Source organism: Mustela nivalis, assembly GCF_964662115.1.
Source record: "Mustela nivalis genome assembly, chromosome: X".
Classification (NCBI taxonomy): Eukaryota; Metazoa; Chordata; class Mammalia; order Carnivora; family Mustelidae; genus Mustela; species Mustela nivalis.
In genome coordinates, this window is record NC_139040.1 from 38,190,191 (window position 1) to 38,201,433 (window position 11,243).

Below are 11,243 nucleotides of genomic sequence, written 5' to 3' on the forward strand. Positions count from 1 at the left end.
GTTTAGGGTTGTGTACTTGAGACGTTTTTTGTTTCTTTTTTTTTTAATTTTATTTATTTGACAGAGAGAGATCACAAGTAGGCAGAGAGGCAGGCAGAGAGAGAGAGAGAGAGGGAAGCAGGCTCCCTGCTGAGCAGAGAGCCCGATACGGGACTCGATCCCAGGACCCTGAGATCATGACCTGAGCCGAAGGCAGCGGCTGAACCCACTGAGCCACCCAGGTGCCCCCGTTTTTTGTTTCTTGAGAAAGGCTTGTACCACTATATATTTTCCTCTCAGGACTGCCTTTGCTGTGTCCCACAGATTTTGAACCATTGTGTTTTCATTATCATTGTTTCCATGAATTTTTTCAATTCTTCATTAATTTCCTGGTTGACCCATTCATTTTTTAGAAGGATGTTGTTTAGTTTCCATGTATTTGGGTTCTTTCCAAATTCCCTCTTGTGATTGAGTTCTAGCTTTAGAGCATTTGTGGTCTGAAAATATGCAGGGAATGATCCCAATCTTTTGATACTGGTTGATACCTGGTTTATGACCCAGGATGTGGTCTATTCTGGAGAATGTTCCGTGTGCACTAGAGAAGAATGTGTATTTTGTTGCCTTGGGATGGAATGTTCTGAATATATTTGTGATGTCCATCTGATTCAGTATGTCATTCAAGGCCTTTATTTCCTTGCTGATCTTTTGCTTGGATGATCTGTCCATTTCTGTGAGGGGAGTGTTAAAGTCCACTACTATCATTGTATTATTGTCAATGTGTTTCTCTCATTTTGTTATTAATTGGTTTATATAGTTGGCTGCTCCTATGTTAGGGGCATAGATATTTTAAATTTTTAGGTCTTCTTGTTGGACAGACCCTTTGAATATGATATAGTGCCCTTCCTCATCTCTTATTATCGTCTTTGGCTTAAAATCTAATTGATCTGATATAAGGATTGCCACGCCAGCTTTCTTCTGATGTCCATTAGCATGGTACATTGTTTTACATGCCCTCACTTTAAATCTGGAGGTGTCTTGGGTTTGAAATGAGTTTCCTGTAGGCAGCATATGGATGGGTTTTGTTTTTTTATCCAATCTGATATCCTCTGCCTTTTGATTGGGGCATTTAGCCCATTAACATTCAGGGTAACTATTGAGAGATATGAATTAGTGCCATTGTATTGCCTGTAAGGTGACTGTTACTGTATATTGTCTCTGTTCCTTTCTGATCTACTACTTTTAGGCTCTCTCTTTACTTAGAGGACCCTTTCAATATTTCCTGTAGAGCTGGTTTAGTGTTTGCAAATTCTTTCAGTTTTTGTTTGTCCTGGGAGCTTTTTATCCCTCTTTCTATTTTCAATGATAGCCTAGCTGGACTATTGTGGTGATTCTCAAGTGTCTTTGCCCGAGGTGGAATTGCCCCGCCCTTATCAGGAGCTTTCAGGAGCTTTTGTTCCCTGAACACTTTCTGTAGAGTTCTGGAGGGTGGGAATGATAATGGCAGCCTCCTGATCTCCGGGCTGGAGGAGCCAAAGGCTTGGGGCCCTGCTCCTCAGTGCACCCTCAGAGAAAAGCACCCAATTGCTCCCATCTCCATGGCTTCTGATCACTTTTGGAGAAAAGTGCCCAGTTGTTTCTGTCTCCCTGGCCTCCAGCCGCAGGCTTGGAGAAAAGTGCTCAATCACTCTCGTCTCCCCAGCCATGCTCCAAACTCACCCAGCCTGGGCCCAGTTCGAGGTAATCCCGAGTTGAGAGCTCACTCCTTGGCTTTGTCACTGTAGACGGCTTCCCCACTCTAATTCCTACAAGCTCTGCAACACTCAGACACCCCCAGTCCTTCTGTGACCCCGTGGGACCTGGGGTTATGCTGACCCTGCGTGGGCTTCACCCCGGTTTAGCCTCTGGAGCAATGTCCCTCAGTGAAGCAGACTTCTAGAAGTCCTGATTTAGTGCTCCATTGCTCCGCCGCTTGCCGGGAGCCAGCCCCTCCCACCATGGTCTATCTTCCCATCACTTTGGACTCACTTCTCCGCAGGTCCTACCTTTCAGAAAGTGATCGATTTTCTGTTTCTAGAATTGTTGCTCTTTTCTTTAATTTCCCACTGGATTTGTAGGTGTTTGCAATGTTTAGATAAGCTATCTAGCTGATCTCCTGCTACCTGATGTCGTCTCAGCCTGCTACTTCTCCACCATCTTGACTCCTCTAAATTTTTATTTGTATTTGAAGTATAGTTTACATATATTAGTTTCAGGTGTACAACATTGTGTTTCAACAATTAAACTCTATGAAATTCTCACCATGACAAGTGTGATTAGGATGGTATTTTAAAAGGAACATTTAAGGAATGAAAAAACAGCTCCCAGAAAAAAAAAATTTTTTTAACGAAAGGAAAAACAGAAAATTCAGTAATAGCAAAGAGAATAAAATACAGAAAATGGGACAGCAAAGAAAATGCAAGGACTTCCTGTATCCAAATGAATTAAAAGCATATTTAGAAACTAGGTGAAAAATGTACAAATGAGCTTTTTTTTTAGCTCATCGAATTTATTCACAAACTCATCATTGGCACTATATTACATCCAGGAGACATTAGCACATTCACCAGAAACCAATCAAAAATTTAAAAAAAGGTAATGGGAGAGAAAATGCCAATAACAGACTGCTAATAACATGGAGAATTCAACAACAGAAATAATTACTAATTCCAAGGAAAGTACAAAGTTGTAGAAGATACTGATTCACCTGTTAATTGCATTTACATAGTCAAAACACTGTAAACACACTATACTTGTAATGGAAAAATGAAGGAGTAGGAAGAGTGTATTGTGTGGTATGAGTACAAGTGTGTATGTGAAGAAAAGCAAAACCCTCATATGCCATGGTGAGAAGTCAACAGATGTCTAAAACTGAAAAAACAAGACTTAGCAATAGAGACATCTAGTTCTAAAACAAAGAGATAAGTATCAAAAGATAAAGATATAGGGATGGCTCAGTCCATCAGGCACCTTTTGATTTCAGCTCAGGTCACGATTTCAAGGTATTGAGATCGAGTCCCATGTCAGACTCCAAGCTGAGCATGGAGCATGCTTAAGATTCTCTCTCTCCCTCTGCCCTTCCTCCCACTCGCCACAACTATTCACCTGCATGCTGTCTCTCTCTCTTTCTCTCGAAAGAAAGAGAAAAAAGAAGGAAAGAAAGCGACACAAAGGTCAAATATGTTTACCTCTGGTGAGGAGTAAATGGGTGAAGAGGACTGCTGTGTTTCTAACAAGGTTTGTAGGGATATTTAAGTTTTTAAACAATGTGCCCAAATGCAATGGTAGCAAGAACATACAGATAATCCTGCCAGGAGTCTATAACCTAAGAATAGTTCCAGATTAAAAAGAAGCACTAGAATCTTGCCCTCCATTTTTTCATGACTACCAATCACAGACTGCTATGGAGTGACCCAAAGCCTTTTGGACTTTTTCATTAGTGCCTTCTATGAGTCCCACTTAGCTTTAAATGACAAGATAAGATCTTGGCAAAGTAAATGAGGAAGATGGATGAAAGCAGACATAGTGATCTTCAGAGAGAAAATAATAAACCAAGAGAACAGAAGAAGCATTGAAAGGGCATTCTGAATTTAAGAAAAAAATACACATACAATGTAGCATTCTTTGTTCAGCTGAAAAATAGCAGCAGAAGGCACATCAGTTTGGTTTATGGAGCTATCAGAGAGTGAATGACTGGTTGCAGGATAGCATCACTATACTCTCAAAAAAATGGTTATCATAAAGCTGTCAACCATCTTCATATGTGTACTGGATTTGTACAATAGAGCCTTATAGTTTTAGCCAAACATGAAGGCAACTACAGTTAATTCATATTAGGTGTGACAGCATTAGTCATAAAATGGCTTAATAACTAAATAGGACTTAAAACTAAATAGGACAAAACTTCCTCAATGCTTTCAGGTCTTCCATTATTGAAAATTAAAAATAAAAATAAATCATTTTATAATCAAATGATGTGGTTAGTTACCATGTAGGTAAAGGTGCTTAATAAATATTTGATAAACATGAAAAATGGGGCAAGCAATATAATATTGGTCTCCAAATTAAAGTGGCAGTGTTTTTAAAAAAATCAATTTTAAGATTGGGGTAATAATAGGAATAATAACAGGGGAATGAAGAAGAATGATAGTCTTGCTGAAAATGGTGAGGATTGAGGATTGTAGATTATGTTGATATATAGATGTATTTGTCTGAAATAATATTAATTTTAAAATATCATCAAACAGGGGTGCCTGAGTGGCTCAGTTGGTTGAGTGTCTGACTCTTGACTTTGGCTTGGGTCATGATCTCAGGGTCATGAGCTTGAGGTCCCTGTCAGTGTCCATGTGGAGTATGGAGCATGCTTAAGATTCTCTCTCCCTCTGCCCCCTCCCCCTTCTCTCCCTTTCTAAAAAAAATAATCATAACAGCAAACAGTTCAAACATTCTGTTTCACTGATTATAGTTATACAAAATCATATAAGCCTATATTAAAATATGAGAAAAGAAATGAAGTCATGTAGAGTTTAATATTAAATGGGTTCTATTTTCTATAAAAAATATTCGTCTATAACTCCACGAAGCTTGTTCATGCCAACCATCCAGGAGTTATCTTTGATTCATCTCTGCCCCTCACACCCTAAATTCAATCCTGCAGCTTCTGTAGACTTTACCTCCAAATGACATTCCAACTTTGTCCTTGTATCTCCTATTCCAGTGCTATCACTGGTGTCTAAGCCACCTTTATCTGGAGCACTAAAATATTCTCCTAGCTGTTCTCTCAGCTTCTACTTTGGTCACCATCAATCCAAGTGACAGGGGGAGTGTCCCCTTTAAAACGTAAACTGGATCATGTCTCTCTCCAGCTAAATCCTCTCCAATGGCTGTCCACTGCATCTAGAATAAACTCCACACTCCTTATGTTGACGTATCAACCCCTCCCTGATTGGCCCTTGACTCTCTGACCCCGCTATGCTCCAGTACACTGCCTTCTTGTACTGTTCCTCCAACACTCCCAGCTCATGCCTGCTTTTACACCTTGTACTTTCTGTCCCTCTACATGGCCTTCCTTCCTTTGATCTTCGCATGGTTACTACATCCTTGGCATTTGCAGTTCAGCACAAATGTCCTCTCCTTTGAGTGACCTTCTCAGACCACCCAACACACATATTCTCTGTATCACTGAATTTCATTTTTTAAAACTAGATTTTCCACTACCTGATATTTTCTTATGCCTTTACTTATTTGGCTCCCCTCTACTAGAATGTAAACTCCACGAAAATAAAGACATCATGTGTCCTATTCACTATCACAGCTGCAGTACCAAAATCACTACCTAGAATATATCTGATTTGTGATAAATATTTTTTAAACATATAAATAAAAAAAGGGGAGTACCTGAGTGGCTCAGTCAGTTAAGCATCTGCCTTTGGCTCAGGTCATTGTCTCAGGGTCCTGGAACCCAGCCTCTTATAGGGCTCCCTGCTTGGAGGGGAATCTGCTTCTCCCTCTCCCTCTACCCCTCTCTCTGCTCATGCTCTCTCTTTCTCTCTCTCTCAAATAAATAAATAATCTTAAAAAAACAAATATATATATGCATATATATATGTGTGTACCTGTGTGTGTGTGTGTGTGTGTATGAATTAAAAGGTGGATGAAGGGGCACCTGGCTGGCTGTCAAAAGAGTGTGGAACTCTTGAGTTGTGAGTTTGAGCCTCCTACCTTGGGTGTAGAGATTATATATATATATATATTTTTTTTTAAGACTTAATTTATTTGACAGACAGATCACAAGTAGGCAGAGAGGCAGGCAGGGAGAGAGGGGAAGCAGGCTCCCTGATGAGCAGAGAGCCCGATGTGGGGCTCAATCCCAGGATCCTGAGATCATGACCTGAGCTGAAGGCAGAGGCTTTAACCCTCTGAACCACCCAGGCGCCCCACATAGATAATTTTTTTTAAAGAGGGGATGAAAACAAATTTGTGTTTAATAATTTAAGGAGATGTTCAACTGCCAAGACATTTGTTCCAAAGGCACAATAGAGCTTTCTCTCTGTATATGGTTCAAAATAAGGTAAAATCTGAGTATATAGAAACTGGAAGGTATATATTTGTTCTCTTTCTCCCTGTTTTAAAAACATTAGAAAACACTTGTCTGTAACCTCTCAGTTTTTAAAAGGGTAAACAAAGACAGATAGGATTAAATAATCAGACAGGTCCTAAGTGGCAAAAATGGGAAATAATCAGACAGGTCCTAAGTGGCAAAAATGGGACTAGAACCCACCTCTCTGGAGTTCCAGTATGGTATTCTTTCCACATTTCTCTAAAATCAACATTTTGTTCATTATCAAATATTGGTTCTATTATGTCATAACACAACTTAAAAGGCAATACTAATTTTGAGGAGAGTTGATGAATTATAGAACGTTTTACTTCTGAGTTTGTGGTTTGCTATGGGGAATTATTTGGAAATGTAAAACAAAGATAAATCACAGGGCGCCTGTGTGGCTCAGTGGGTTAAAGCCTCTGCCTTTGGCTCAGGTCATGGTTCCAGGGTTCTGGGATCACCCGCATTGGGCTCTCTGCTTGGCAGGGAGCCTGCTCCACCCTCTCTCTGCCTGCCTCCTCTGCCTACTTGTGATCTCTGTCAAATAAATAAATAAAATCTTTAAAAAAAAAAAAAAGATAAATCACATACATACAATTCTCATGAACTCCTAACACTGAAGAGAAGCTGAATGGTGACATTTAGAAGTTAGAGATGTATTGCAATACAGTTGATAAAAATAATTTGTAACATTGTAAAATGTCACATATGATGGTTAAATTTTAACATATTAGACTTCCAATTCACAGAAAGATTATGTAGAGTAAATCAGTATCAACTTCAAGTAACAGAAATTTAAAGAACCATTTCTCAACTATGGGGTCATGTTTTTGTTTCAGGCATAAACCTGTAGATCTAGTAAACTGATAGGTCTTTTTTAAAAATTATTATTACGTTCAATTAGCCAACATATAGTACATCATTAGTTTTTGATGTAGTGTTCAACAATTCATTAGTTGCGTATAACACCCAGTGCTCATCACAACACATGCCCTCCTTAATACACATAATCTGCTTTTTTTTTTTTTTTAACTTAGGGTCACAATACCAAAAAGTCAAATTAACCTGATGTCAGAAAACTTTTAAAATTTCTTTGTAGAATTAGTAATATCTTAAAAGATTTCCAGACCACACCATGCCTTGCCTTCACATTTATACTTCCATCATTTCAATTTCACAAACACCTCAAAACTCACAATCAATAGCTATAATCACCATTGCAATGCCTCCAGATCATACACATTACAAGAGAGAAGACCGTGAGCCTTAATGTTCTCCAGCTTTCTTTTGGGTATAAAATAGATGAGACAAAGGAGTCACAAGCTATCAGAATGTGACATGTATGCATTTGCAAATCAAGCGAAAGTATTAGGTGACTAACACAGAGGAGGCCATGCAGGGAACATGAAAGACAACAGATTATCCCTGGCCTTGAGAAATTAACAATCTGGTTGATGAGAAACAAATTTACATGAAAAACCACAAACTCTGGTACACACATACCAGAACACAGAAGATGAAATTGTAGAAAACAGACTTATAGAGAAAAGTTAAGTCTTCCCTGTAAAGTAGTTTGTACTAATAGGTGCTGTGAATAGGGTTTCTCAGCTTACAGGGCTCACTTTTTGGAGTGCTCTTAGCTTTGATTCTCTAACACCTCGAAGATTCCAGAGAAGTACTGAACCATGTGAAAAAAGTCTTCAGGTGAACCTGGAAGCAATCTTTAAAGAAATCTCTAGAGGTAGGCAAAACATTTTCTTTTGCTTGGTTTTTGTTTTTTTAATTCTGAAAGCACCAATTTTATTTTCCAAGGGACACTGCTTTTCAGATGCAAATGTAACTGTTTCTTAAACACTCTATTCAAATGTTAACATTATTCCATTCTGAATGCTAATTAACAAAAGGAAGAAATGATTTATATATACTTGGTTCTAGATTTTGAATCAATGTGAAATACTGGTATGTTTCCCTCCTGGACATTTTTCTGTAAGGTATCTTATTGGCTTGGAAAATACATCCAATATACAAATGAGTGCATAAAACACCTATGTGCAGTTTAAATAATAACTACGTACTGAATGCCCATGTAACCATTACTCAGGTTAAGAAATCAGATCCCAGGTGATTTCAATGCATTATTACAGAAGGAGGGAGGAGTTTACTACTATGAGGCATGGTCTAAGTTTTCTTGTTCATTGATCAGAAATGAATGTTTTTCCTCTTCATTTCTCTTTCGACTCCTTGGTGATGAATTTGGAAAAGATCCCAAGGTAAATAAGCACAAACACCTTCCTTCCTCACTCCTAAACTCAAATTATTTGCATCATAGTTCATAATTCTCCCTGATGATGTATTTAGGAAGAGGAAACATGTAATTAATGAGAATAAAGTATTTTAAGCCTCTGTTGCTTCTTTTATAATTATGGTGTGCTGTCCTGGATTGTTGCTATTCTTAATAAACCCCCATGTGAAAGTTTGGCAGGAAGGAGTGATTACCAAGCCTAAACAAAATGTGGTTTCTAACAGGACTCTCAAGTGCACTGGCCCTAAATACTGAAGAGTGCATTCAGTGACCAATGTCTCATCTTTTGCAAAATGTCATACATTGTCTTCTGGGCTTATCACCTTATGCAGTACTTTGCATTTAGGTAAAATCCTTCATTCAACAAGTAGCGCCTGGGTACAATGCAGTACTAGGCACCATGAAGGGATGAACAAAAGTGGAAAAACATAATCCCTGCCTTCAGGGGGGCTTACAAAACACTGGGGAAGATAAAGCAGCCACTAATGAGGCAACTGAAAAGTACTTACAATCCATAAACAATTGTCTGACAGTAAAGCACAGACTGAATGCAGAAACTCCCGAAACTAAAAATGGCTCTATTTCAAAAGCAGTTTGGAAAGCGGCTGTTTTGAACTTTGAACACATTTTACCCGCAGAAGCGCTGTTAAACAAATGTTGGCTGGATTTATAAGTTTGCCCAAAGAAACTCATTTAATAATTCATGACATATGGAAATTCTGTCTGTATATTGGCTATGGAAATATAGTAGAAAGCAAAAGTGTTGTCTTACTAACCATTAGATAAAAATTAGAAAATAAAAATAATTACAAAACGGGTTTATAAAACATATGAAGACATAGTTTGCAGGCTGATGCATAAGAAAGAACATGGCTAATTAAAGCAGGTAGATGCATAAACAATGAATTTTGGAACACTGAAAAAAATTAAATTGAAAAAAAATAAAGAAGGTAGATGAAGACTTCTTGGAGATTCTGAAAAGGATCCCTACCTATTGAGAGCATTTGTGGTCCCTGAGGTCTGTTTCTTTTTATGTCAAAACATATATTTTTCATCTTTATTCCCTGATTCAGGTATTTATTGAGGATCTTTACTATGTGTTAGTCACTGTTCTAAGCACAGGGAATACATGGAGAACACACAGGAACCCACGGAGCTGACATTCTAGTGTGGGGGGTAGTGGAGAAACATAATGGTGTCAAGAAATGGAAAGTGCTTTCCCTTGAGAGAGGTTTTATGATCACCAAGACTCTATGTTTATGACCAGCATTAACTGTATATACATCACCCTACATGATCGGGTGATCTCTTTGTTCCCAACTGGAACTTAAAAAGGCAGGGTAGGGCGGATAGCATACAGACATTTTCTGAGGTTTCTGAAAACCACTGCAAGATGGGGGAGAGATATGCATGGGGAAAAAATAGCTCAGCTATCATGAATGAGAGGGAAAAAACGGGCATGATTCCTTTGAGGAGGAAGAGGTGTTACATTAGGCAGAAGCCACCAAGCCTTGCCATCATTAACTGAGAGCTTGGGTGCTGTTAGAGAAAAACAAAAACAAACAAAAAAACAAGAAATGATAAATGTTGGCATGGACATGGAGAACAAGGAACTCTTGTGCCCTGCTAGTGGGAATGTAAATTGGTGCAGCCACTGTGAAAACATTATGAAGATTCCTCAAAAAACTAAACATGGAAATACCACATGATCCAATAATTCCACTACTGGGTATTTACCCAAAGAAAACGAAAGCATCAATTCGAAAAGGCATATGCACCCCTATGTTCACTGCAGCATTAATTACAATAGCCAAGATATGAAGCAACCCAAGTGTCCATCAACAGATGAGTGGTTAATAAGATGGGAAGTATATAACAGAATATTATGCAGCCATAGAAAGGGATGAGATCTTGCCACTTGTGAAAACATGGATGGACCTAAAGAGTAGTATGCTAAGTAAAATAGGTCAGACAAAGAAAGACAGATGTCATATTATTTCACTTTATGTGGAATCTGAAAAACAAATGAATAAACAAATAAGAAGCAGAATCGGACTTATAAATACAGAGAACAAACTGATGGCTGCTATGGGGGGAGGGGTGCAGGATGGGCAGAATGGGTAAAGGGGGGTGGGGCATACAGTCTTTCAGTTACGGAATGAATCAGTCATCGGGATGAAAGACACAGCATGGGGAATATAGTCAATGGCGTTGTAATAGCACAGACGGTAGCTGCACCTGTGAGCACAGCATAATGCATAGAGTTGTTGAATCACTATGTTGTACACCTGAAACTAATGTACCATTGTGTGTCAAATTTAAAAAAAAAAACAACCATCATCTGAAGGAGGAAGTAGTCTGCATTGGCCATGTAAAGCTATCTTAGACATCTCTCCTTTCCCTCTCTTCCTCCTTCCCTTCTGCCATGCCTTCCTCCCCTCCCCTCCTTCTTCCCTTCCTTCCCTTCTTCTTTCCTTCCTTCTTTCCCTCCATCCCTTCCTCCTTCCTTTTATTCCTTTTCCTACTCTGGTTCTTTCCTTGAGGCAAACATCTATTGGTGATTTCCAGGCACCACACTACGCATTAGGGATACAAAGATGAATATGGCACAGTCCCTGTCCTGGTCCTCAAGGAGTTTATTATAGTCTACAACAGTGTTCCTAAGTCAGGGATTAGTCATACCCTGGAGATAGTACTTTTAACTACTTAAAAGCCTGTGTATCATAAGCCTACCAGTCAGAATATCTGTCAGTCAAGGTTCTAGAGTAGGGTCCTGGAAATCCACTGCTGTACCAGTAGTTAACTGTGTAGTGGCTAGATATT